General features: G+C 41.1%; 1 protein-coding gene and 1 long non-coding RNA gene across 3 annotated transcripts in view; one reads left to right on the forward strand and one right to left on the reverse strand.

The window, feature by feature from the left end:
- Window positions 1–27,969, forward strand: part of dok4 (docking protein 4) — an 89,241-nt gene that overhangs the window by 2,287 nt on the left and 58,985 nt on the right. For both annotated transcript variants that reach the window (XM_031292738.2, XM_035999887.1), the window contains exon 2: window positions 16,640–16,762. The gene's annotated coding sequence lies outside the window, so the exon portion shown is untranslated. The remainder of the gene's footprint in view (window positions 1–16,639; window positions 16,763–27,969) is intronic.
- Window positions 718–13,004, reverse strand: LOC116045224. Its single transcript, XR_004103881.1, has 4 exons — window positions 12,994–13,004; window positions 10,877–10,880; window positions 6,180–6,183; window positions 718–883 (listed from the first exon to the last, which is right to left on the reverse strand). It is a non-coding gene; the product is annotated as an uncharacterized LOC116045224 (long non-coding RNA).

The raw sequence follows: 27,969 nt of genomic DNA on the forward strand, positions 1-27,969 counted from the left end.
GCCTTTACGTTGTTTTGGAGGGAGAGAGACACTAAGTATTCCTACTGTCTCTCTAACGTGGCTTAATTGGTGAAGCTTAAGTAGCTACAGTCAGACTGGTGCAGGGCTGTAGTTTCACTACAGATGTTCTGTAGCCATCTCTCGTCTTGCTAATTGTCCAATACCTCTGCTTTGTATTATGAACCAACCAAAAACATAGATTGTTTTCTGTGAGAGTAATTGACCCTTCGCTAAGCCCCGCCCTCCTTAGTTACTGTTGCTACGCCTGACAAGCTTTCGTGCCTGGCACGTCTATTACAGTGTATGTGTGCACCGGTGTCAGACATTCCCAAGGAGATAATTCGTAATTTTTGGCGAACAGGTGAAATATCTGAGAGAGCAAGACAAAAGGGACCGCAGTATGCATTTGAGGGATATATCCATAAATCTTGTGGAATAAACACAAGACATTAGCCTGACCACTTTGCAGTGATAACATTCTCCCGCTTAATATTTTTTAGCGATTAACAAAATGCTGAAATATATTTTAAAGTATGTCAGTGAGCCTCCGTCATGCCTTTAATCATCTTATTTTACGTTCAAATATATGCATTATGAACAAAGAACCGTCATTATTTCCAAGCAATGCTGTGCTGAGTTAGCTAGCTAACTAACATTAGCGTGTTCTTACGGGACATTCTAAAACGCTTAACGTGGCTTAAGTTCAGAAAACAACGATCAATGATCACCAAATTTCTCTCTCATATTGCTCCTCATAACCACTGAAAACGGTCAAAAAATCAAACCCAAAGTCCAATTATTATGGACGTTATCTGACATTAAGCTTTTCTGCTTCATTAGAGCCTATTATAAGGAAAAAGCTTAACGTGGTTTAATGTACCTACTAACGTCCATAATAATTGGACTTTGGGTTCAATTTTTTTGACAGTTTTCAGTGGTTACGAGGAGCAATATGAGAGTTTGTTTAGGTACATTAAACCACGTTAAGCTTTTTCACATTAAGCGTTTTAGAATGTCCCATTTACCTTGGAGCAAACGTAGGTGTTTTTGTTAATCCTGTCGACATTTAGTTGTAAATGGGGCCGCCCACATTGCTTGATCCACACCCGGCATTTCTCCCCTTGGGTTTTAGGTTTCGGGAAGGGAAAAAAATCCCACCACCCCGTCCAAACTTTTAGGATACCAGGTATCAGACTTGCACAATTCATACGCAGAACGCATGTTTCCCTCGCTTGAAATCGTGACAGACCTCCCGCGCCTAGTTACAGTTACTAAGCCACGATTGGCCTGTGGCGGTCTTCGGACGTGGCTTAGCGAAGGGTCATTTAGGACAGCAAGGGTTCATTATATTCGGAAAACAAAAAGATACGTATCAGTTTTAATTGTAAAAAATATTAAGGCTGTCAGTCGATTAAAATATTTTTGATCGCAATTGATCGCATGATTTTCTATACTTAACTCATGATTGATTGCAAATTAATCATTTTTTTCATCAGTTCTAAATGTACTTGTATTTTTCAAGTTCTTAATTCTCAAGTGGTATTTGAGACTCAAGGTACTCCGGTGGTAACTCTTGTGGAAAGAACCATCTTGAGGGGCTTTGACATGCAAAGCCCAAAAATGAGTTGAGTTGAAAGGAATTTACGTTAACTCGTTAATATCACGTTCATTTTGACAGCCCTAAAAATATGAGTATCAATCTCCTTAAAATACTCCAAATCCACACACTTTTTTGAAATAGTAGTAAGCTAGTTTTTCTGAGTAGCTTGTGTCTTTCAAGTGTTGTGTAGTGTGGTGTTCGTGTTGCTTAACTTCTGTCAGGAAGTAGTTTGTAGCATTGCTAGCTACAGTTTGCTAGTGGCTTCTATTAACACTGGAAATTACGAAACCCTTTTAAAAAAAAGAACATTTTTTCAACCAGTTTGTAAAGATTTTACATCTTCAATAGGAACCAATGGGCATGGGGCGGAGAGCCACAGACAGGATGGGGAAATTGGATAGTATTGAGAGATCGACTTTAACACGTTGTTGGTTTTGGACTATCCATGGGATTCGTTGACAATAAGAAATATAACGGACAGCATCAGACTTATCATTTAAAGCATTGGAAGTAGAAATGAAATCTTGACAGGCTCCCCTAAAAAAAACAAAAAACAGTCTTACACTTTGGAGGTTTAAGTAATCTGTTAACCAATGCGTGATCGGAGCATGGCACCAAAACAATATAATGCACGGAACACACCGAACAGACTCAAGTCACCAACCTCGCCAGACTGTCCGACGGCCAATATTCGGGTCGGTGTGTCAGTCCTTTAAACGAACAGTCGCGGCCATCACACACACCTAAACCACGCCAGTAGCTCCTCCCCAGAAGCTGATTGGTTCAGTCCGCTGCTGTTTGGACACAAACCCATTTACTTGAAGCCTGACAAGATGGATTATGGTGTGATACATGATCCCGCAATTCTTGTGCGATCTCGTCATATCACAAAAATCCAGCTGTCATGCAAGCTAAGCAAAATAACCCCTGTGTCCAGATTTAAAGAATGTGACCAGTGTGCTCAGTCACCTGCCTGTGATGATACATTACGAGTGTGTTCGTCTTGTCCTCCACACTATTATTTCAGCTTATTACAACTCGCGGCCTGTTTTTACATGCAGACAAAGTAACAATTAGGCTTTAGACAGAGCTCTGGTTTATGATGTTTGCCAGGCTTGTGTTCACACGCACACAGATTTGTGCACATACACATGTTTGGCATAGGCTTTAGTCTAACTAAAGCTGTATGTTTTTGACAATTTGGTTGTGGCGTCTCTATGGGCATCTATTGGGCTGTTCTCCAGCCTGTGTCTGTGCTCCCACTCTTTCTTCAGTGGGGGAGCAACACAGGAGGAGATGGATGATAGTCGAGAGTAAACGATGAGGATAGATGGATGAGGAGAGAGCAGGAGACGAGGGAATGGCAGAATATGGTGATAGATGGCTCAGGGTCAGAAGATAGTATGTCATCATGTAGCACCCTGTGGGCGTCATACGTCAGCTGTCACAGCATTACGTGCACCGTCCGTCTACCCTGCCAAATGCCACACTGGCCAATTCATCTCACGGAAATGGAACTGAATTCTAAAAATTGATTTGTGCTCAGTCGGGTGACCTAAAACTTCATCTTCACAGCAAATTAGTTTTGAAAATAAATTCCAAACTCTCAACTTCAACTGAAGTCCTGATGTCCGATGACTCCTATTAGGTGCCCCATACAGATGAAAAACGTGACATGATTGGTCAATAACACTGAAGTCTATATCACAAATTGGCACAATAAATTCGATAAAGATAAATGTAGCTATAAGTAGTTTTTTTTAATCATCAGTCCATGATATTTTATTTTCATGCTTTCTCCTGTGTGATTTCCTTGTCCTGATTGTTACTAGGGATTTTGGAATTGAATAGATCAGCCCAATTGTCACCGATACCCGATCCAGCTATTTGAGTCAGTATTGGCCTGATATCAGTATGGGATCGGTGCATCCCTAATTTATACAGTATTACAGATTCTGCTCAGGTCGTGTTCTTCCACTCTGTAAATGTAGCGTCAGTTTGTGGGCACCTCTCCCTGACTGCTTGTTTTCATTTTATTTCCTCATCAAGTTAACAAGCTCAGCAACTTAATTAAATGAATGAGTTGGTGGTTTTGTGTGAATGGATCATAATCAGTGCAGGCAGCTTCAAGTGCTGTGTGTGTGTGTGTGTGTGTGTGTGTGTGTGTGTGTGTGTGTGTGTGTGTGTGTGTGTGTGGGGACTGGAGCTTGGAGCTTGGAGCAAAGGATTGTGGGTGCAGTCTGGTTCTGGTTGAGAGAGAGAGAGAGAGAGAGAGAGAGAGAGAGAGAGAGAGATGCCTGTAATTAGTGCTCAAGGCCAACCAACTGCCACATTCCACATCTGTAAATGACAGAGTGGAGGCTGGACTCTCTCTCTGTCTATCTGTCTGTCTGTCTCTCTCTCACAGTTTGTTCAGACCAGTTGTTTCCACATCACAGCCTTCAAACCTCCAGAGGAGCAAGGAGATGAAGGCGGTCCTTATCGTCCTCCTCCTTCTGTGCCTTTATACTCGCTCGTCCCCTCCTCTCCTCCTTCTGTCACACCATTCAGGCTTTTCTTATCTTATACAAGGTGACCATTCTGCCAGTGACAGTGCTTCAGCAGATCACTTCACTAGTATCTTCTTGATGCTACAATATTCTTAAAGCCAGTTGATTTAATGTGCTTAGTTTTGCACAGTTAGATAGTTACTAGTGTTACAACTATACTCCATCTCGTAAGCATCCATGAGCAGGCAGTGTTTTATATGATTGGTAATTCCTCTGCTAGTTCTTAATGTAACTGTGCAGGTAAAAATCATTTTGGGCGGGTTATGATGATGTCTACTTTATGCATATGTATCCTTAGTGTTGCTTAAAATATGACCAATGTCTTATGACTGTAGCTGAAGTTATACCTTAACTTTGAGGGATTCCTGGCATAATGTGCTTCTGCTTCTGGGACAGAAAATTTCTTATTTTCAGGAAAAATATGAATCATAAGTATACAAATGCGTGTACCAACCACTACACCTCTGGTTTAAAAGGTTTAACATTTGGTGGCCGGGTTAGCTCAGTTGGTAGAGCAGGCTCACACGTATAGAGGTTTAGTCCTCAACGCAGTGGCCGCGGGTTCGATTCCGACCTGCGGCCCTTTGCTGCATGTCATTCCCCCTCTCTCTCCCCTTTCATGTCTTCATCTGTCCTGTGAAAATAAAGGCCTAAAAATGCCCAAAAAAAACCAAAAGGTTTAACATTTGCATAATGGAGATACAATTCAAAAAAATAATTTACGGATAACCTAAAAGAGTGAACTCATCAAAGTCATCAATGAGAGACAGCAGTGTGGACCGTGATAATAACAAGTGTACTGCTGTGACGGTATAGATTTTTGCGCGGTCACGGAAGGCTTGTATCATGTGGACGCGCCGACAGTTTTATTGTCATTACTTAAAATTCCTCATGGGGGTAGCAGAAACTACGCACTATAGCTTTAAACCTTACAACATATGTTGCAGCACAGTGTTTCCATTTCAGCTCAATGTGAGTCATTACTGCGTTTTGCTGTCATTTACGGTCGCGCTGCTCTCTCCTCTCCGTTGATCTATTCCACAGTTCTATTCCAAACAGTTCAGAAAGCTCTTTTGTCAATGAAGTTTAAAATGAAATAAAACGTTTTGCCGACAATGTGGAGGGCATACACTTCAAGGCACAGCGGTCTAGCAGCTGAGCAGACAGAGAGCAGGGAGGGCGACTCCGCAGTCCGCTAACTTGTTGCTCTCTCTACCAATATAAGATGCTCTGTTTTAGGCAACGAAATGTGCATGCAGGTTAATATTCAACCGTGCTGTTTTGTCGGGATTAAGCTATAAGCAGAAGGAAACTCCGCTAGCTGCTAGGCTAAAGTGCAATGGATCTTTTTCACAGCAGACATTTTTGACTAGTCATAGTAGGAAAAGCACAGCTGAAATTGATAACCTTATAACCTTACATTATATTTCATATCACACGTCTGTTCTCCTGGAACTTTTACCAGCAAAAAGTTAAATAAAATGAATAAATAAAAAATGGTGTGTGTGTGTGTGTGTGTGTGTGTGTGTGTGTGTTCTTGTTTAACTATATTCGTGGGGTCCAAAAACCGGGAATACAGTATCGGGGTCTGGACAGCTTTGTGGGGCCAAAATGCTGGACCCCACAACTTCAAAGGGCTGTTTGAAGGTTAAGACTTGGTTTTAGGGTTAGAATTAGGTTATGGTTAGGGTAAGGGTTAAGTTTAGGCATTTAGTTGTGATGGTTAAGGTTAGGGTAAGGGTCTAGGGAATGCATTATGTCAATAACGGGTCCCCACAAAGATAGTGAAACGCACTATTTGTGTGTGTGTGTGTGTGTGTGTGTGTGTGATGGTCTGATGATTTGCTGTAGAGTTTTACTCCCAGGTCTCTCCCTCCTCAGTGTGATGGATAGCAGGGTGCTGGCCGGCTGTCCCCTGCGTCAGACTGTCTATATTTGACACTCTCCATAGAGGAATCAGTCAATACCAAATCATTCTTTTTTTTTATAACAAGGCAAGAGAGCACCAATCTGACTGTAGGCTCTGTAACAACACTTCTATCTTTACAAACTCATGTTAAATGCACAGAAATGGAAAATGAAGTTCCAAATATGCCATGCTAAAATACTGGGAAGAGGACATATATGATGTACAAAATGATGAACAAAACATCAATATTTCTACAAAGGTGATTATGATAAATATAGGCTTAAGCGTCAATAATCAGGGTCCAACAGAACGCAAGCATTTGGATGCTTGTAATTTTCGGTTCAGGTGTAATATTTCCTTTCTTGACATTTTGTGAGTAGATTGTGAGAATGAAGAGCGTATGTCATCTATCTTTTAAAAAAAATTGTTGACAAAGTGGTTTGGTAGAACGGAGGAGGGAGGTAAGTGTGTGTGTGTGTGTGTGTGTGTGTGTGTCAAGGAGGTTTGAGAAGGTGGAGAAGAGTTTTTTTGGAGTTGGAGAAGGAGGATTGAATTTTGGTCTGACAGAAAGAGCTATTGGCTGCAGAAATAGAGGCAGTGAAGGATGAGGGAAGAGATTGATAGGTAAGCAGTTCGTCAGGGTGTTTTGATTTCCTTTCTGCTGCCCGTATAGTTGTTCTCTCAGCACGCACTGAGTCAGACAACCACGGAGCTGGGCAGGACTCGCCGTGAAGTAAGAAGACCGAGAGAGTCAAGAGAGGAGGGTAGAGTACTAAGGGACCGTTCGGTATTCATGGAATGGACCACTGGAGGAAAATAGGGGAGGGTCATGTCTTTTTATTTTTTGCTGAGGGGAGGGTCATCCAACATTTTTTAGTCTGGGCGGGGGGGGGGGGTCACCCAACTTTTTTATTCATGAAAAGAGCAAAATTTCAAAGTGGCTCGTTTGGTGCATTTTTATCCATGTAGCTCTCAGTCTCGGCCCTCTAGCAGATGGGTCTGACCGCATACGCAGAGTTTGCTGGCGGGGCCCCCTGGTGGCTCAAACAGGTAATTGCATTGTTTAAAAAATTAGTGGAATAATTAGATCTGGCATGACTAGATGTTTTATAAATATCTTAAATAACACAAAACAACTAAATGGTGATAGGTAATACATCTGATTTCATATACTGCTTTAGTAAAAAAAAATATTACCTGGCTGATGATGGGAGCAGCAGGACGCAAAAAACGAAAGTTACTGTTGCACTAGTCTGGACATCTTGCCGTGTCAACCTTGCAATAAAGGTTTCCTAAATGCCATGTATATAAGTGTGATGTCAGCTTACTAATTGATTGCGGGTTTTGTGTAGATTTGGACTTTTATACGTTTATTCCACTTTGTTTAAACGGTGAAGTGGAGAGGCCTCGTTCACCTGTTTGGAGCTGGCTGGTGAATGTGACGCTCGTATAGGCCTTGCTGGATACACCATGACTCTGTTTGTGGATCTACTGATCGCTGTGGATTACTTTTTTTCCGTGTCATTGGATTACGGCAAAATACGGATCTTTTTTCTCAACGTTTCTTAACGTTTTATGGTGTGACTGCCCTTAATTTCCGCGTTTGGAGAGGCATCTCAACAGAATGTAGGTTGAACACTGATTGTTCACCGTTACATTTTAGTTGAATTTAAGCGTCTGTCTGAGTTCCAAAACAGCCGTGCCGCGATTGGATTTCATAAGGGCGAATTGTTAAATTGTTACAATGTAACTTAAAAACTTTAAAAATAAACATATGTGTTTTGGAATATAATGTTCAGCTTCGGCAGCTTTACCTATGTGCTAAAATATACAATGACAAAGTGACAGTGAGTGTGACAAGTCCATAGCAACCAGTGTTGAATTGGTTATATCCCAGCATCCTTTGCTGAATGGTCTCAATGTTTTATTGTTTTATTTCATATGAATACTACTTTACTAGAGGAGTAACTTAGTATTTGAAGTAATGCAGTAATGCATGAAGTGTGCATTTAGTTTCCATGCTTATTGTGTTTCCACAACAATGTTAGTGAATAAATCTACTGAAATGGTCACCACACCATAACAGAGGAGTGTGATGTGTAAGATAAGAATGCAGAGGTTAACTCATGTACGTCATGGCTGTAAAAATCAAATGGTGTCTGTACTTCTTTGCTAAGTGCAAACTTGCATGTAAGGGGAGGGTCATGCCTCTTTTTCAAATCGTTTTGGAGGGTCGTAGGAAAATTATTACTGACGAGGGCAGGGTCACGTCTTTTTAGGTTAGAGGCCACAAAACTCCTCCAGTGGCCCCTTAATTAAATAACGAACAGTCTCTAAGGAGAGTATCTGTGGCAGAGTTGGGATGCATGAGATCAACGTATTTAAAAATAGAAAACATTACGCCTCATAAGGTATTGTATTCGTAACACAAATAAGGGCTGGGTCAGGATTGACTTGCCATTCGGTCCGGATGCGGACCTTGGTCCGGACTTTCAGAAGCCATGAAAAAAAAAAATCTAATGTTTAGCTACACAGTGTATAGTAGAGGGCAGTAATAAAAAAAAGATTATGGTAGAAGCCAACATACTGAAGCAACACAGCATCTCTCCTCATCAGCTGTGTTTCTTTGTGTTGGTGTGTATAGACACTCGTGTGTGGACACCATGCCCAGCTGAATTTTCTTTGTTCCATACTGTCTTTCCTGCCCTAAAGTCCTGTCAGTACCGTGTCATGGCCTGTCACACTTTGACAGTTAGTATGAGTGGTAGGGAGGTGGGCCGTGTGTTTGCGTGTATGTGATCCCTGACCTTTATCTTGGAATCCTTTCCCCTCCTTTGTGTTTGTGGTCTAAGGCTAAAAAGTAAGTATCTGAAACAGTTCTCCTGATTATAAATCTGCTTTTTGTGAGTTTTGGTGCAAAGCAAGTTGTTAGTTGTTACATTATCATGATGGGGAATCACATGCAGAGAAGTTCTAGCATAATAGGCCTGTTATATTCCCATAGCCATGATGTTGATGAGCTGCATGATAAAGCAGCTGCTGCTGCCTGTGTGTCTGAGTTTCTGTTGCAGCATGACCACAGATAAGGAGTGGAATTTAAAGGAACGTTCAGACGTTTGGGGAAATATGCTTGTTTTGTCTTTTTCTCCACGAGTCAGATGAGAAGATTAGTAACTGTTTCGTCAGTCTGCCAGCACATTTTCGCCGGATGATGTGAGACACGTTTTTCATTTCATTAATTCAATTCAATTTTATTTATAGTATCAAATCATAACAAGGATATCTCAGGACACTTTACAGATAGAGGAGGTCTAGACCACACTCTATAATTTACAAAGACCCAACAATTCCAGTAATTACCCCCATCCTCGAACCTTCAAATATATTCCAACGTTTCTGTCCGAAGCATTGAAACCCCAAAAACAGTATTCGGGACAGCCCTAGATATTTGTCATCATTGCCGCCTTGGGATTCTTGTTTGTAGACACTCATTATCTCATGGGACCCACCCTAAGCATTAAGCATAAGTATTTTTAAGTTTGGAGTGGAGGCAAATATTTCCAAAACTAGCGACAATAAAGCACAATATCTCACAGTATATAACAACACATTGAAGATGGTTAATCGGGGTGCACGATTCAGAAAATGTCACGATTCGATTCAATATTGATTTTTAGGCTCACGATTCGATTCAAAATCGATTTTCGATTCAAAACGATTCTCGATTCAAAAAACGATTCACAGTATGTAAATGTAGTTACTTTTCCCATGTGATTGCAGTAGACTAATAATAATAATAATAAATCGATTTTTGGAATTCTATGAATTGATTTTGAATCGGTAGAGCTTGAATCGCGATACGAATGTGAATCGATTTTTTTTTTTGCACACCCCTAATGGTTAATCCCCTCCAAAGTTATGATGACTGACTATAATTCATTTTGTCACCTCCTTGTTTTGCAAATTCACGAAGTCCCTGTCTCATGCACAGGCAGCAGCAGCAATGATTTCAATTGAAACTGAGAGAGAGGGAGAGCGTGGTGGTGGTAGGATGTGCGTGGATCTGGTTTGATGTCAAAATCAATGCGTACGTCATTAATAATTAAAATGTTTTTGTACATAGATGAAACTTGTGAAAAGTAATGGAAAGAAAAGCGGCCCGGAGATGGGGGGGGGGGGGGGCAGGCAGCATTTTGAGGGTGTGTAGAAGGGCAACTTTGGCGGCAATTACAACCGACAATCTTTTGATTTCTTTTTGGTCCAAATGTCAAGCCATGTCCCTGATAACGCCGACTCACAACTGCTGCCCAAATCCCTGCAGTTTAATAATCTTGAGCACTGGAGCTGTGCTGCAGGTATCGGTCAGATTACTGGTGTGTGTGTGTGTGTGTGTGTGGGCATGCGTACATTTGTGTTTGTCTCTGTCTTTGACAAACACACGCACACTTGACAGGCGCCAGTCTCTGTAATATGTGTAGACAGCTCAGTGGTCCATCCCAGCACTGGCAGATGGTGTTTATTGACCATTCCCCTTTCCTTCCTTCCTTCCTTCCTTCCTTCCTTCCTTCTTTCCTTCCTTCCTTCCTTCCTACCTCCCTACTTCCTTACTAGCTTCCTTCCTTCATCTAGATAAAGGCATGTACTTCTCCAGCTTTGAACTTTGAAAGCCCTCTCCAGACTGTAGCCGATTGCCAAGGATTTAGTGCTACCCCTGTGTGTGTGTGTGTGTGTGTGTGTGTGTGTGTGTGTGTGTGTGTGTGTGAAGTCTGTCCAGGAAGACAGTAGCTCCCAAGACGGCGGCCACCTGTATACAAGAACACGACTGTCTTTATAATCTATCTTTTTAATAAACTGTCTGTACACTTACAAAGTTCTCAATGTTTCGGTTAACATTTAGGGACCCTCATTATGCTACCGTTGAAGTGTGGTGATATTTCTAGCCTTTTTAGTGGTATAAATAGCGATTTGTTTTTAATTTCCCTGTGCCTCGAATACTAGCGTTGTAAGCTAATCAGCGGTCCGCGCTAGCTTGTTTCAGGCTACAAACACATTTGATTAGCATGAAAACAACAGAGTGGGTACACATCTGTTATTAACCCCTAGATTCGTTTTGCGCCGGAATTGTCCTTTAAGGGCTTGCTAACAGCAGTCTAAATAGAACTGGTGAAAGTCTTTAGCTGGGTAAAATACCCACACAGTAAAGAACTTGGGACAAAATTTCCAGCGAACTCATGCTGTGAAGCGCGATTTATGCTTCTGCGTTAAATCTATGCCGTGGCTACGTACGTAGGTTTGAGAAACACTATACCGGACCCCACGCCGTAGCCTGACGTGCACCTCTGGAAAAATGTAACTACACGTCGTGGCGACGCACGTCGCTCGGCTGTGGCTTGGTAGCGTTGCATTTCCCCCTACTCATTTTCTGGTTCTCCTTCTCCGTAAACAACATGAAATCAAGGAGAGGGTTAACTTTTCCTGCTACAGATTTCCTAACGTGGTCAGAAAGCACAGGGGGGGCACTTTGTTTCTCTCACTGTGCCTCTGGAGTCGGTACTCGCTCCGAAGCTAATCGGGTCACTCTCTCACTCGCTCTACCGCACACTCCCCACGCACACACACACACACACATGCCGGCCCTGCTATTCTCTTAAAGAGATCGACGCACACACCAACACATAAGTATAAACTAAAAAGCTCTGCGTGGAGCTTCTGCAGGACCATAAATCACGCTTAAGTCGAGACAGTGGTACCCCAGGTCTCATTCAGGTCAGAGTCCAACATTACAGCAGTAGGTCATAACCTATCTCAGGCAGAGTAGAATTTCTGCTCTGTGTCTCCATAGATGACGGGAGACATAACAGCTGTTTGATAAGACAGTGCTGCCTCAAAAACTCCCATCCTGCCAAGGCCAGGGAAGGAAGTTACATACACGTACTTACACATTCACTCACTCACTCACTCAATCACATTCATACTCGCAGAAATGGCAGTAGAAACACTGGATAAGATGTTCTTTGACCCAGACTGTCACAGATTAATGTGCTGCTTGGTATCTGGGCTACCTACAGTACAACTTTACTTGTTTCGGAGGTAGGAACAATTGTTGTAAATGATCCAATAGCATCTTCACAAATTCATAGATGAGTGAAGAAAGACCTTATTTGGTAATCTGTAATCATGTATGTCCAGGAGGAGTTAAAATACACATTCAGGAAGACAGGAACTTCAGAGTTGGGATGGCACTAAATGACACTACACTGTGGTTAAACTGTACTGCTTAATCCTAATTCTTCTCGATTTGAGATTCATTAAATGCTTGTCCGAATCTTGTTTACTTATCCAGAGTCCAGCTGCCCCTGAGTTTTCCCTAACTAACTACAAAATGCAATGCTTTTGAAACCTGTTGGAGACAAGGAGGTTGCTCATCAGATCAAATCAGATCAGGCACATGCTCGTCAGACCCTTTACCAAAAAGTATCAATAAGACATTATGAAAAGAAAAACCAGGCTTTAATTGTTGGATTGCAACCTTACAGAAAACTGGACATATCTAGCCACTGTTTTTTATCAGTGTCTATTGTTTGTAGAGTTGCTTTGCCCAGTGCAGTTTGTAGTCTCGCTAAACTGCCAAACTGTGCACAGTGGTGCTTTGAGCTAACTTGCTGACATTAGTTTTCTAATGTGATTATGGCTCTAGATGAGAAGTCAGATCAACACTAAGGCTGTTCATCCTGAGGGGGGGGGGGCGTGAAAGTTTTATACCCACATTACGCTGCAGCACCCAGTTTGCATTGACACGTCTCTCTGGCCGGCTGCCCTGCCTGTTTCAAAGCAGGGAAAGTCATGACAAGCTGCCAAATGAACATAATTGGCACTTTGCTGTCACAGTGACTGTATTCTGTGCTGCATGAAAATAGGCTTTCATGTAGTCTCACTCAGTGATATGATACACCCCCCCAGTTTTCTCCATGTTGCTTTCAGATTCAGGAAGTCACTTTTTTGTGTTCAAAATGCTCTGTTTTGCTTTTTGTTTTAACATAAATGCATTCAAATACTTCATGAATCCACTTCATTGTGGCTCTCTTGTGATGGGAAGATAAATAAATAAGAGTGGTTATGGATGTGAGTGTTTGTAGTGTATGCATGCGATCATCTGATATGGGGCTGGAGACGAGTGTCTTGTCTGTCTGTGGCCCAGCTGTCCAGGGACGTGTTTGTGGGTGAGCGTGGGAGTGCAGTTGTGTGTGTGTGTGTGTATGTGTGTATGTGTGTGTGTGTGTGTGTGTGTGTGTGTGTGTGTGTTTGTGTGTTTATCCCCATCGTTATCTGTGACAGATAGTTATGAGCAGACAGACTGACGCTTTCCCAAGTGTTAGCCTTGGGGCGAACTGGGGAGAGGCGTGCGTGTATGTATGTGTGTGTGTGTGTGTGTGTGTGTGTGTGTGTGTGTGTGTGTGTCTGTGTGACTGTGTGTCTGTGTGTGTTTGAGAGGGAGAGAGAGGGAGAGAAACAAAGAGATGAGCGTCTGAAATGCTTTTTTTTTATCGCAAACTCTTAAAACTTAATCCAAACCACTTTTGGTTTTCTTATTCTTACACACTTCCATTACTGCTTTCTTTCTTTGTCTTTCAGTTTCTCTCATTGTCTGTCTTTGCTGCTCTCACTGCAAAAACATTAATTTTCACAAGTCATTCAGTCTCACATCCAGTGTTAAAATGCTTTTTCTTTCTAAAAGGACCAAGCCCATTTACTACAAATTATGCCTACTTTATTTGTACATTAAAGAATTAGTTTGCATTTTACTTTCTGGCGGAGTTAGATGGGAAGATCGACAGTGGTTAGTTGGTTAGGTTGGTTATTGGTTTGAGGGAATGTAACTGGTGCAGCAACAAGTCCGGAACAAAAACCATATATTAACTCCAAACTGGAAATAAATACTGGAATTGTTTAAATGCTCTGAGTGATAAAATACAACACATGTTCTTGTAGCGTCCATGTTTTTTTTCCCCCCACATTCAAGGTTGTTCCTGCATAGATAAAGTTTTGGCGAGAGGTTTTAGCCAACGCCAAAGGAAAATCACGAGCGCCAAGCCGTCTGATTTTAAGCATTCAACATCAGTAAAAATTTATTGATCAATAGAATGTATTTCAAAATGGAAAAAATTACACTTCATAACACTTTGTGATTGTATTATTTTACAAATTAGCTACAACAGTAATAGCAGTTTATGTTAGTCACTCCTAAATTGTTCAACTTCAGAGCAAAACATGCTCCTTGGGGAAAAAGTTACTGTTACTTAAGTGTAGTAGGCCAAGGTCCCGGATGTGAAAGCCCCTTTACTGCATTATATTCCATTGTATTTTATACTTCTAATTGTTACCTGCCACCAGAATTTTTTGTTTTCTTTAAACATAAACGCATTCACCATAAATCGGTGCCTAAAAATGTATTAGAATGCAAGAAATTAAGTATTTGATGCTGAAAATTTACTGGTGGAGGACCCCCAGACGCCCAATGTTTCCCATACATACTGTAGGTTATACTTGGGTGCCCAGCTCAGGTACGTAGATTTTGACCCGCCTAGGTAGATAAAATCCAAATTACAATTTTTTTTTCCAATCAACAAGGTATTTTTTTTTTTTTTATAATGCAGACAGACCAGCAGCCTCCAGCCCCTCCCCCTGAGGTTGCGTGTACATTACAGCGGCAACGATTTACTCCAGGCTCAGAGGCTGGTAGTAGCACGCTGCTTGTAGTGATGTGGCTTTCCGTGGGATTAACTGTACTGATAAAACGTGAAAACGCCCGGAACATCCGGAGCTAATCATGCTAACCAAGCCGGTTCACATTCTTCGTCTCTGTGCCCGTACCCATTAACTGCAGTTATAGACTTGAGCCCAAATGAAAAACGACATTTTATGAAGTTGGCTGTACAAGTTTTAAACTACAATCCAGAGTTTTTGGAATGACAGCTACTGTTCAGATGAGATCTTGAGTGCAACAGGACTTATGTAACGTTATATTACAAAACAGTGTGTTAATCAGGATCCTAGCACTTTCAAAAACGAACAACGATGTACAAACAAACCAACCAAATTTAATTCATGTTAGCCATAACAACGTTATTGTCAAGGTTGGTGTAATAGCAGGCTTGGACCCAAAATGAAGGATGGAGCGAGGAGGCAGCAGGGCGATTTTAAAGGTTTAACCGATTAAAACAGATACAAACAAAAGGTGTCCTAAAGCAGGCAGGTAAAAACTGGCAACCGAGATCCAAACGAACTAATCAATACAGTGAAAACTAAGGAGCGCAAGAAGCTACAAGGAATAAACTCCACAGGGAGAGACGCAGGGAATGACAACGATCGGACAACAGACAGAGAAAGCACAGAGACTAAATAGGTAATGAGGGCAGTAACAAGGGACGGGTGACAAGAGGACTGATGAACAGATGAGACACATCAGGGCCGGGCAGACAGTCACAAAGGCGGGAAAACAACACAAGGCATGAAGTAAAACAAGACATGACGGAAGAAACAACACCAGAAAATAAAATATGAAAATGAAGGCATCAAAAACATACACAAGGAGAGAACCGGGAAACCAAAACAGAGAATGAAAAGAACCATGAACAAGGAATGAGAATATAGCAACAACAGGAAACGGTGAACAAACAGGGAATGAATTAAAAAAAACTAAAAAAAACAGGAAAAACCACAACTGAAACCACAGCCCTAACAGTTATAAAGTTATAATGCACCAGCGTCATGGTTATAGCTTGTTCCATTTGAGCATGTGCAGGAAGTGATAAGGGCAGCAAGTATGTATGGGAGCTGTTATCAGCAGCAGCCAGTGGAGTATACGGGTTTGCAGCACTGAACAATCCCAGCACCTTCAGTAAGCCCCGGGTGGAGAATGTTTCAATCAGTGTCAGCCCCCACACAACTGTTTTAAACAAGCTGAATGTTTGTCACACAGCACTGAGTCAGTTTTGTTTTTGCGCTGGTTTAGGTCGTAGTGCTTTTATTTCAATCGACATTAACGTAGGTAGGATTGCGAAGATCCAGGACTTAGCCAAAAAATGTGAACATCGACAACTTCTGAGTCCCTCCCCCCTTTCCGCTAAAGCCCAAAACAGTCTCCTAAGCCCCTCCCCCCATAAGGGAGAATGAATGCGTGTGCATGAGCAGTGATTGACACGAAGTTAGACCCCCCCCCCCCCCCTCCTGGCCATGATTGGTGCATCTGAACAGGGAGCTGTGGATTTTTGCAAATCGCACTACAGGCTGTAGGTGGTCCCAGAGGAATTTTTTTTTTTAATTACTCGCTTCATGTACTGTAGTTTTACTGGACCATAGGGTCAGTTTCAGCAAATATGACAATGGTTAGTTTTATAAGTCTTACCTACTGCACCTTTTAATATATAAAAGCAGAGTAGGCTGGAGATATTGGGACCTTTTTGTCAGTGTTGTACGAGTGCAACAGCAGAACATACCAATGCAGACCTGTTACATACCGAACTTAAAAAAAAGTATCCAAAGCAAGTATTTGTTCTGATTGAAGTTTCTTGTATTCTCTAGGGCTCCTGTCCTGCCCTGCTCTGTGCCCCCTGAATCATTCAGTCTCACTCCACCAAAGGCACCCGCAACGGATACGATCCCTCACTGGCTTCTCACTACTCAACACAGGCAATTGAGTTGTAGGTGAGTGCTTTCAAACCCTGCACCAACCTTCACATTCTGATGCTTTGAAAATATCTTTGAAATGTTATTTGGTTTATTTAGAACGGGTGCATTTATAAGATAGACTTACATGGGGAAAGAGACGTCTGTAAGTCAGTGGGTATTGGAATTGGTGCATATAAATTCAGCAGAATGCCGAAAATTAAGTTTTGACTCTTAAAATGACTTAGGGGAACGAAGCTAAATATGTGCCCCCCACCCCCCCAATGTTTGAATGAAACTCCCAGCGTATACACATTAGGGCTGTGTATTGGCAAGAATCTGGCGATACATACCACGATACATGGGTCACGATTCAATATATTGCAATATATTTCGTTACTGTGCGTAAGACGATAAATTGGGATTTTTTTAGTATTTTTTTTTAAGTATAATTTTAGAAAAACTAATATTTAAAAAAAGACATGATGTGAATAAAAGTCAAAGAAGTTTACTTTAGGTAAACAATTTGGCACACAGAAAATCAAAGTGCCAGTTTGGCATTATGGTTCACAGGTTCTTAATGAGCTAATGTTTATATGCCAAAGTAGGTCAAAGTTCAGCCATGGCTACATTGTTAGCTTCTAGCGAAAAGTCAAGCACTGCTAGGCACTGTTAGGCAAGGACACTAGTGGTGTCTCAGCATAGCCATCTAGCAGTAGGGGGTTTAAACACAACATAAACGTCAACCACTGTCTCAAGTGAATATTTTTGCACATAGACTTAAAAAAAAAAATTTATATTGCGTTTTTGAAAATCAATATAGTATTGCTAAGGGACTGTTCGTTATTTAATTAAGGGGCCACCGGAGGAGTTTTGTGGCCTCTAACCTAAAAAGACGTGACCCTCACCTCGTCAGTAATAATTTTCCTATGACCCTCCAAAATGATTTGAAAAAGAGGCATGACCCTCCCCTTGCGTGCAAGTTTGCACTTAGCAAAGAAGTACAGATACCATTTGATTTTTACAGCCATGACATACACAAGTTAATCTCTGCATTCTCATCTTACACATCACACTCCTCTGTTATGGTGTGGTGGCCATTTCAGTAGATTTACTCACTAACATTGTTGTGGAAACACAATAAGTATGGAAACTAAATGCACACTTCATGCATTACTTCAGATACTAAGTTCATCCTCTAGTAAAGTAGTAGTCACATGAAATAAAACAATAAAACATTGAGACCATTCAGCAAAGGACGCTGGGATATAACCAATTCAACACTGGTTGCTATGGACTCATCACTAGGCTTCGTCATTGTATATTTTAGCACATAGGTAAAGCTGCCGAAGCTGAACATTATATTCCAAAACACATATGTTTATTTTTAAAGCAGATTTTAAATTACATTGTAACAATTTAACAACTCGCCCTTATGAAATCCAATCGCGGCACGGCTGTTTTGGAACGCAATAGACAGACGCTTAAATTCAACTAAAATGTAACAGTGAACAATCAGTGTTGGACCTACAGTCTGTTGAGATGCCTCTCCAAACTCACCATAAAACGTTAAGACACGTTGAGAAAAAAAGATCCGTATTTTGCCGTAATCCAATGACACAAAAAAAAGTAATCCACAGAGATCAGTAGATCCACAAAAAGGTAAATGATACGGTGTATCCAGCAAGGTCGATACGAGCGTCACATTCACCAGCCAGCTCCAAACAGGTGAACGAGGCCTCTCCACTTCGCCGTTTAAACAAAGTGGAATAAACGTATAAAAGTCCAAATCTACACAAAACCCGCAATCAATTAGTAAGCTGACATCACATTTATATACATGGCATTTAGGAAACCTTTATTGCAAGGTTGGCATGGCAAAATGTCCAGACTAGTGCAACAGTAATTTTCGTTTTTTGCGTCCTGCTGCTCCCATCGTCAGCCAGGATATATTTTTTTTACTAAAGCAGTATATGAAATCAGATGTATTACCTATCACCATTTAGTTGTTTTGTGTTATTTAAAATATTTATTTAATATCTGGTCATGCCAGATCTAATTATTCCACTAATTTTTTAAACAATGCAATTACCCGTTTGAGCCACCAGGGGGGCAGTGCTCCTCCTGCAACAGCAAACTCCGTGTATGCGGTCAGACCATCTGCTAGGGGACCGAGACTGAGAGCTACATGGATAAATATGCACCAAACAAGCCACTTTGAAATTTTGCTCTTTTCATGAATAAAAAAGTTGGGTGACCCCCCCACCCAGACTAAAAAATGTTGGATGAACCTCCCCTCAGCATAAAATAAAAAGACATGACCCTCCCCTATTTTCCTCCGGTGGTCCATTCCATAAATACCGAACGGTCCCTAAATAAAATATTGCGATACTCAAGTGTATCGATTTTTTTTCTTACACCCCTAATACACATACAGTACGTGTGTGTACCATTGTGGAGAATATGTGCAGTTGTGTGTCACAGTAATAGGATAATAATATGGGCCAGGATTACAGACAATGTGATAGAGGGATTACCAGGATGAGTGGAGGAGAAATAGGAGAGAAAGGGGAGGGAGGGAGGGAAGGAGGGAGGGAGCTGGTGCTTGTTGAAAGGTGCTACAGAGTGTAACTGGGTTAGAAAAGCTCAACTTCTTCTCATACAGGAAAGGCTCCTATCACAGACATACACAGCCGTGCGGTAAAATGCCAAAAAGATTGGCAGTGGATACAGTTTCATTATTGTTGGAACAAGGACATTCAATCAGCCAATAAAGAATCATCAGAGTTACTTTGATTTTTCAGCAGCTCTCTTCCTCTCTCCCTTTGTTTATGCTTTTCTCTCCCCATGGGTTTTTGTTTGCCTTGTTGTCTTTCTTTCTTTCCCTTTTCCTTCTTTATTGATTTGTAGATTTAACATGAGATGACATGTCGTCGATTATGAGGGCTTTTCTCTTGATGGTGATACATCACAAGTGAAGCTTTAGAAATGTATAAAGAATCAGCCAGAAATCTTTGCGCTGTTCACCGAAACTTAAAGAGAGCCTTTACTTAAATATGCTTATTTCTTAAATGAATATGAACCTAATTTAATTGCGCAAAGCATGTCGTTACCGCTACGGGGTTAGCCTAGCTTAGCATAAATACTGGAAGCGGGGAGAAACAGCCGACTTGGCTCTTTCCAAAGTTCTGAAGACCACTTGGTTAATATGTTGAATCTCTGTGTTTAATCTGTACACAATTTTAAAACGAGTTCCATGCTGGAACTATTTCTTGGTAAACAACAGTAGTGTCGTGAGTACTATGGGTGCCTCAGTATTCATGGGTCGGGACCTCTGACTATATCAAACTCTCGAGTTTGTTGTGCAGGGCACAGTAACAGGATGTGCGGGTAGGGCTGCACGATATGAGGAAAATATCTAATTGCGATTATTTTGACTGATATTGCGATATGATTCACGATATTGGAGGGAATGATCATTTTTGTATCATTATTCTCATTTTCATTGAAAAAAAAAATGTTTTTGCCTTTAACAAATATTGCGCCCCCTGCGATTTGGATATTATACTAGTTCATATTGCGATTTCGATAAAATTGTGATTAATTGTGCAGCCCTATGTGCGGGTGAGAAGTGTAACAAAACATCCCAATTTTGGATGATGGAGCATTGAGGACGAGTTGAGGAGTGCCACAGCCTGAGGAAAGAAGCTCTGTAGTCTTGCAGTCCGACAGCAGATACTTCTGCATCGCTGGCCGACAGCTGCAGGGCGAACACACTGTGGCTAGCTGGCTGTTGTCTTTTTAATCTCCTTTGGGCTCAGCACAGGCCCCTCACCTCACCGCTATCACTGGTGCTCGGTAGATACCTAACAATGATGTTCTGAGTGGTTTTATCACCCGCTGCAGAGCCCTGCTGTCCCGGGCCGAGCACATCACATGCCATGATGTCAGGATGCTCTCTGTTGCTCCTATGTTAAAGTTGATAAGAACTTGGCATGAGAATTTAGCTTTTTTTTTTTTAGTTTCCTTAAGAAATACAGCTGTTTCTGAGCTTTCCTAACCAGGGTGGAGATGTGTGACTGGGATCTGTCTGCTGCTAAGTTGGCCTATCAGTTACCTGGGAGAGATTGTATTGAACGTTGAGCTGAAATCCACAAACAACATTCTGATGTAAGCATGTTATTTTCAAGACATGTGAGGGCTGAGTGGAGATGGCATCCCCTCAGGCAGCAGGTATAGTAGCCACGTGCTAACTAGCACTTAGTAGACACCAAGCCATCTGGTCAACATTTCCACTTGTACACCAAAAAATAGCAGATTGCCATGATATGAAATAGCTGAAAGTCTGCAGAAAACTGCTTGGTGGAGAGAGGCCTGCTGGAATTTAGGAGATACACTTCAGTATGTGGATAATACCAGCTCCTGTGCATGTCAGAATGTATCCAACTTCTAAGATAAATGGGCTGACTGATACGTACTGAAGGTATGTAGATTATTTCAAAATGAATGAATAAGTTTGAATGGAAGGAGAAGAGTGAGAGATAAAGAAGAAGAGGATGAAAAGGAGGAACTGAGAGTGAATGGAAGAAGAAGAGAGGAGACAGGCATGGAGGAATAGGGGCTGATTGGCTGACTGATTTCATGAGTCACTTGTCTGCAGGCAATAGAGGCTGGAGAGACAGGTGGCTGTGTGTGTGTGTGTGTGTGTGTGTGTGTGTGTGTGTGTGTGTATATGCGTGCGTGCATGCGTGCGTGTATGTGTCGAGGCATACAGCGATACTGACCAGATGTGATTTGTGATGTTCAAAAGTCTCAGCCTGAGAAGGAAAATACTCAGGAGAGGATAAAGGTCATAACTCACAAACATACATAAACACACACACACACACACACACACACACACACACACATATATACACATATATATATATATATATATATTTTTTTTTTTTTTGTCTGTTGGAAATGTAGTAGTTGCAGGTTGGAACACAGACAGCCGACCCATACTCATACAGCTTTGAACAGTCAGCCAGTTCATATACAGCTCAGCCTTGTGTATTGTTCATTTTTAATGTGGGAAATTCTTCAGATCTGTAAGTAAATTGTGTAATTAAAAAAAATACTATTGTATATTTGCTGTTTATATCACACAGCTGTAATCAGATGACATGTTCTCACAATGAGCAACATTTAAAGGGAAAACATACGAAAATCTGCTTCATTAACGTTTTTACGTTCCAAATTTGCAGCCCCTATGTATGCATTTTGAAACTTTGGTGCCTCCCTTTTTTTGTGTGCAGAAAAACAGAAATGTGTCTTTGGTTTGCACGTGCAAAGACTGCTAATGAACATGTTTACATTAAAACGCATCATACCACATCCAGACAGGACACATTAAGACACATTTAACACATGCAAGTCAATACACAATAGAAGCTGCATTAAAAGGAGCAGCAGGTACTCCATGGTGAGGACTGGCAAAAATAGATATAAAGTGGTGGAGGGGCTTTTTTTCTGAGTTGCTTGCGTGTTTGCTGTCTCTGTGTTGTCAGTAAGTGAGACGCACACATAAGTTGAGGATCCGTGGAATTAATTTATAAAAGAAAAGGAAACATTGGTGCCCACGTGTGCATGACGGCAGAGCACCGCTGATGATATTACTTATGATAGAGAGTGCCATCTCTTTCACGCTCATTACACCAATGCATCACAGTTCATTTGATAGTGATACAGACACTGTTGTCAGCGTCGATCAGAGGAGCCTGAACTGTGGCTGGATGTGTGTTTGTTGCAAGGGCTGCTGGCTTGTCAGGGAATAGACTGTGAACACTCCATTGATTCAGTGTCATCACACACACACACACACACACACACACACACACACACACACACACACACACACACACACACACACACACACACACACACACACACACACACACACAGAAAGAGCCAGCACAGGATCAATGAGGCTGCATCAGTCAATCAATGTTCTGCCCTGGCTATGAATTAGATCTTGCCTCGACAAGATGCCTTTTGTGTGTGTGTGTGTGTGTGTGTGTGTGTGTGTGTGTGTGTGTGTGTGTGTGTGTGTGTGTGTGTGTGTGTGTGTGTGTGTGTGTGTGTGTGTGTGTGCATGCGTGCGCGCGCGTGTGCGTGTGTGTTTTTCCAATAACTTGTCACTATTCATGCAGTGTCTGATGGTGCAATTTAAAACCCATTTCAAAGTACTTAAAGACACTACGTTTTCATCCATTGACATTTTATTTTTAATCAATATCTTTTTTGTCTTTTAGTTTTTCTTGTATTGTATTATTTCGATACATTCTTTTAAATGACCAAATCCAGGGCTAGGAAAGGTGACTCAGTTTATTTGGGCTACAAGTTCTTGGAGCCTTTTTGGAATCTTTTTGGAATGAAGTGGCTAGTAGGTTTATTGTCCCTTCTTGTACTCTGTTTGTGACAGGATCCTGAGTAATCCCCCCTCAGTGTGTTTATGACACACACACACACACACACACACACCCAGATGCTTATTTAGCCTACAGCGTAGATTAATTTGGATCCAAGGATCACAGTTGTTGGTATGGAAGTCCACAGATGCCAATATTAAAATAAAAATAATTTCATCAAACTGAAATCTAATTTTGTAATTTGTGTTTGCATGATGTATGAGAAAATTCCAATGAAAAAAATCCAATCCTTCTTTTCATTGTTTGAAAATACATATTATGAGGTAATATTAAAACAGATTCAAGATTTCAAATTTCAACGTTTTTATTTGCCACTACAAATTGTGCAGTGAAATACACAATGGCATACTCTTGAGGCTAAGCCAAGAAGGCTAGTGCAATATAGGATCCTAATTAAGAATTTTAGTAAATTAGAAAAAAAGGTCAAAGACACAGAAATATTAATATATGTATTTTAATCATTGAAATTCTATAGTGTATACTGATCTCAGTTGTAAGCAAACTATACAATATTGTACAATAGTGCAGTTATTCAATGTACAGGGCATTGCAAAGGATTCACAGAGGACAGTGTGCTGGACAACGCACAGGATAGACAGGATATACTGCCTTATTTTGTTTTATCATGTGTGCCCATTACAGTCGAATGTTTTAATTCAATGTACCCAGGACTCCCTGCAAAGTAGTGTTGGTTTCATTATGAGGGAACTTTACATTTAACCAGACTTCAGTGCTAAGCTGATGTAAAGGGGCCACTGCTTTGACACAGTCAAGAAAAAGCTCTGTAAACTTATCTTCAAGTTCTCCCTCCACTACCATGCACACTTAGGGCCCTATCTTGCACCCGGCGCAGCGCAAAGCCCGACGCAAGTATCTTTGCTAGTTTAAGACCGACGCAGTTGTCAGTTTCCCGTCCAGCGCCCACGTCGTTTAAATAGCAAATGCACCTGCGCCCATCTTTGCACCCATGGTCTTACAGGGAGGTGTGTTCAGGTGAATTCTTGGCGTATTGCTATCTTGAGGCAGCGGGAAGTGATCGCGCCATTGACCAACAAAAACGTGGTCTAAAGTCAATAGCGCAGCATTTCATTGTTATTTTAACAGCAAATTAGTAAAATCCACCTAGGCTCGTGCACAGCGCGCACACACTATGCTTGTTGCACACACACAGAGAAGCGCTGCAGCACACAAACATGCAAAAGATTACAAATAAAAATATTACGGTGCAAATCCGCCATCATAATAGCAATGCGCCAAGGTCCAAACGCGCCTGACTTTTAAAGGGAACGGGAGATGACACTCTGATTGCTTTATTGCATGTGATGCCCAAAACACACCTATGAATTAATGAAGACACTAAGTACAACCCTTTTGAACCACGCGCCCGGCGCACGGACCCTTTTTTCCGCCGTCAAACTAGCAAAAAGTGGATTTGGACACGCCCTAAACGCACCTGCGCCATGCGCTTCACGCCGTGCGCTTAGATCGTTAAAATAGGGCCCTTAGTGGGATTGTTGATTGCAAACCGAAGCTTTTTCGTTATCACAAGAAGGCCGAAGCTGCCTCCACGTTTTCCATGAACTCGCCATCATAAAGTGAACCTATACAGTTGTTGTTCTCTCATTGTATTTTCTCTTACTTTCTTCATCCAGTTATTTCCCTGCTGGTGATGTTGATCTTATGACTTTAGGTGAGGCTAATAAAATGACATTTGATGAGTCATTTTGGGGATAGGTGTATGCTTTTCTGTTCTGTTTAATCTGTTTAAGCTTTACAGTTACTGCTCTAAGTTATACTAACCTTCCGGGACGTAAATCGTCGTAGTCGTAAATGTTGACTGTTGTAATGATGATGTTCCCTCTTTTCCTTTAACTCTTATTCTCCAATACACCCATGCCCTTTTCTTTCTTTCTTTCTTTTCTTTTCTTTAATCTTTCTCTTTTATGCTCTCTCCCACTCCATTTTTTTTAAAGTATGATTTACTCCCTAATAATGTTTATATGTCCTTATTGGATGTCAATTTCATTTGTTTAGCTTGCAGACTGAGCTTTACAGTGCTAATGCGATCTCCTCTATACATCTGTTTTGTAAGACTTTTGAGATGCCCTGGCTTTGGATTTGGTCTTATTTGCACAATCTTTTCATATCTTTTGACCAAATATGTCTTTACCTTATGTTTGAACAGTGACAGTGCTAAATAGTATTACTACTACTAAAGGATTTTTCTTTTTCATGTGAATATTGGAAGCCTTTTACCAAAAAATGGATTCACTCAGAGCTCGGGTTGTCTTCCACACACATTACACGCTCTGAAACTTAGCTGAGTAGCAAAAAATAGACACTGAAATCGAACAACCAAATGATGTGTGATATAGAGCTGACAGACGCACCAGAGGCGGTCTAAATGTGTTTCATTAAACTGAGTGGTTTTTTTTGTAGTAAATGTTCGTGAGAAAAAAAATATGTCACTATTGGAAATGTATACAGACCCCCAACCACAGTGAAAAGAAGCTTTTATCTTTCAGGCTCCTTCTGATTGGAATAAGTTACCTTTAAACACTGTTCTCTGTCATCATTTAGCTTTTTTTGAAAATGTGTTGTTTTCACATCTTAAAACAGTTTGCCAATGTTTTTAGTTTCAGGCTTCCATATAATATTTCTTACGTTAATGTGGTCAAATGCTGTGTGGCCAGGTTGGCTCAGTTGGTAGAGCAGGCGCACATACAGTATACATAGAGGTTTATGCCTTGACGCAGAGGTCCAGGGTTCGAATCCAACCTGTGACGATTTCCTGCATGTCTTCTAGGGTTCGACCGATATGGATTTTTTTAGTGCCGATACCGTTTTTTTTTTTTTTTCATCAGCCTTAGCCGATGACCGATACGGGCTGCCGATTTTCTTGAGCCGATATTTGGAGCCGATACTGCTTTTGCTCCCTCAATTTACATCATGAAAATGTAAACCCTGCCACACTGGATTTGTTTTCGGAATCTGCTCTGCCATTTCTTTAAAAATAATAAACAAAAACACAGATCAGTGTCACTTCTGCAATCATCTTACATTCATATCACCCTAATTATGTGTGCAATGTGCATCATATGGATGGGTGCACTGCATATGGTTAACTGTGCAAGGGTAAAAGGCTTTTATCAACATCTACAACACAGCCTTGATGATGCATTGCTTGCTGACATATTATAAGACAGATATATCAGGTCATCACAAAATGTCCTTTGTCAACACCTTTTAAATAATTTAAGAAAACAATAAACCTCAAAAATTTGCCATTGAAATAAAGTGCTTGATTTGTAATTTAAGACTGCCATGGTGCTGGAAGCCTGCCAGGCTTCCAGCACCAGCACTCTGCTAGTGGGGGAGGGGCAGTGCATGGTCTGCACGTGAACTGCAGCATCTCCAGCAACACAGAGCTGCCTGTGGACGCCTGTCTGTAAATAATGCCAGGAAAAAACTATCGGCGAACGCAGTATGCAAATATCGGCCCGATATATTGGCTGGCCGATAAAATTGGTCTATCACTGTCTTCCCCCTCTCTCTCCCCTTTCTCACCTTGCTGTCCTGTCCATTAAAGGCGGAAAAGCCCCAAAAAAGAATCTTTAAAAAAAAAAAATACTGTATACCTAGTTACATTTGTACGCTTATGGAAAGGGAGGCAGAAGGAGTTTTTGGGATAAGGGCACTACATACAGTAAATGCATTGCATTCGGTCCTTCTGGTCATAATGGTGCTTATCCAAGTCATTATGGCTTTTTTATGTCAATACCGAAGCTTATAGGTTTCGTTTTAGTGAACTTAATAGCATATTATCAAACCTGACTTATGATAGCATAGTCAGTGGATCATTGAGTTCTGTATGAGACACATGACCTGAAACAGGAATACTTAAAAAAAAAAAAAAAAATTAAATTGGAGGGGTTTGGTTTTATAAGCTCATAATAATGTCCCCTTTCTCTTGCTCCACTGTTTCTTTAAAGCTTCAGGCCTGTGTAGTGTGAAGAACAGTGCACTCTTCCTGTTTTGTTCTCTAAAACACAGCAGATTTCCACCACTGTATCCCAGCAGTCATCACAACCAGAACAGCCTGAACGTTTGTTTTGATATCAAACTGTGGATTTCAATGACAGCAGTTTCCAAATAATGAGAGATTACATTATTAAGGTGTAAGGATACTTTTTTTTTTTTTTTTTAAGAATGGACAAAATCACTGGAGTTCTCCTTTTAAAAGTTTGTTTACTTGCTGCAAGTAGAGTCAGTTTACAGCACTTCATCATAAGTACAGAAAATGACTAATCTCTAATAGTAGCTTTTTATAGGGAAAAAGGGAGTGATATCACACAAAGAGAAAATGTCTTATCTCTGGTCAGGCTTGACGTCTCCTCCGCATGCCCTGCCCTCAGGGGTTTTCTGTGCTTTCCACAAGGTCAGTGATAATCATGATTATCACATGAGAATCAGAAATGGATGCACAGTTTCTTATGCAAATAGTTTAACATTAAAATGAAGCAAAGACTATAGCAAGCATAACTTTTCTAACATAAGGTCTTAAAGGTCCCATGGTATGAAAATGTCACTTTATGAGGTTTTTTTAACATTAATATGCGTTCCCCCAGCCTGCCTATGGTCCCCCAGTGGCTAGAAATGGCGATAGATGTAAACCGAGCCCTGGGTATCCTGCTCTGTCTTTGAGAAAATGAAAGCTCAGATGGGCCGATCTGGAATCTCCTTCTTATGATGTCATAAGGAGGAAAGTTACCT

The sequence above is a fragment of the Sander lucioperca genome, chromosome 3, assembly GCF_008315115.2.
Source record: "Sander lucioperca isolate FBNREF2018 chromosome 3, SLUC_FBN_1.2, whole genome shotgun sequence".
In the NCBI taxonomy this organism is placed as follows: Eukaryota; Metazoa; Chordata; class Actinopteri; order Perciformes; family Percidae; genus Sander; species Sander lucioperca.